Source organism: Tupaia chinensis, unplaced genomic scaffold (assembly GCF_000334495.1).
Source record: "Tupaia chinensis unplaced genomic scaffold, TupChi_1.0 Scaffold000197_1, whole genome shotgun sequence".
In the NCBI taxonomy this organism is placed as follows: Eukaryota; Metazoa; Chordata; class Mammalia; order Scandentia; family Tupaiidae; genus Tupaia; species Tupaia belangeri.
In genome coordinates this window covers 5570595-5571338 of record NW_006159672.1, presented here as the reverse complement: position 1 = coordinate 5571338, position 744 = coordinate 5570595, and the positions used below count along the sequence as shown (strand labels likewise).

At 49.3% G+C, this 744-nt stretch overlaps 1 pseudogene; it reads right to left on the bottom strand.

The window, feature by feature from the left end:
• LOC102479958 (voltage-dependent anion-selective channel protein 1 pseudogene) lies at positions 1 to 463 on the bottom strand (annotated as a pseudogene).
• Positions 464 to 744: the final 281 nt, after the last annotated feature.

The window sequence follows — 744 nt, the reverse complement described above, 5'->3', positions numbered from 1 at the left end:
TCAGCCCTCGTATCGCAGCACCAGAGCTCCCTGGATGGAAGGCCCAGAAAGGTCAAAATCCACGTCGCAGCTCAGGTTGATGTGCTCCCGCTTATAGCCTGTCTTGATTTTAGCATCCCCTGCCCCCCATGTTAGGTGAGAAGGAAAAGTCAAAGGTCAGCTTCAGTCCACGCGCAAGCTGGTCTTCCAGGGTGATCTCGGTGCCTAGCGTGTGGTTAGTGTTCCACTTCTCCATAAACGTCAGGCTGTATTCGGGCCATCGGTACTTGGTTTCCAGACTGCCCGTCACTTTGGTGGTCTCAGTGTTGACTGAGCCTGAGCTGGTAAATTCCAATCCATTCTCAGACTTTGTTTTCAAATCGAGTTTTATTAGGCCAAATCCGTAACCCTCGGTGAAGACATCCCTGGTAGGCTTGCCCAGATTGACGTACGTGGGAGGCACAGCCATCTTCTGCTCGGAGATGGTGGCAGCCGGCTCCGCAGCTACAGCAGGGGCTGCAGTGCAGAGGAACAGAGAGTGAGCTACTGGCTAACTGATTTGCCTCTCCTTTTTAATTACTGTTTTTGATGTTTTTTTTTTTTTTTTTTTTTTTTAATTGATAGAGGGCATGCTGGCTCAGAGAGAGGAAAAAGAGAGTGAAAACACCTCCTGATAGAGTATGGTCATACCACAATCTTTTTTCCTCCATCCTCACCCCCCCCCCAGATTTTGGGCACACATTCACATGTACCCAGAGTATTAAG